Here is a 283-nt window from a genome sequence, read left to right on the forward strand (position 1 = left end):
ACGTGTGCGAATTCATTAGCGTTATAGCCATACAGCCCCTAATCCCCCCCCCCCACCGCCCTAATCCACATAATACCGCACGAGCCCAATCATGAAGAAGGCGAGGACGAAGAGCGTGCTGACGATGGGAAACACGACCACGCAGGCCCTGTTCAGCCGAAGCGAGAGGGCGCGATAATCGAGCATCGGCTTGCGCACTTCCCCGCCCCGTCGCCGCCATTTTCATTCCGCTCGTCACGCGGAAAACCCGATCGTCTGCCTCGCTGTACAGACGGAAGTTCTC

Source organism: Penaeus monodon, chromosome 23 (genome assembly GCF_015228065.2).
Source record: "Penaeus monodon isolate SGIC_2016 chromosome 23, NSTDA_Pmon_1, whole genome shotgun sequence".
In the NCBI taxonomy this organism is placed as follows: domain Eukaryota; kingdom Metazoa; phylum Arthropoda; class Malacostraca; order Decapoda; family Penaeidae; genus Penaeus; species Penaeus monodon.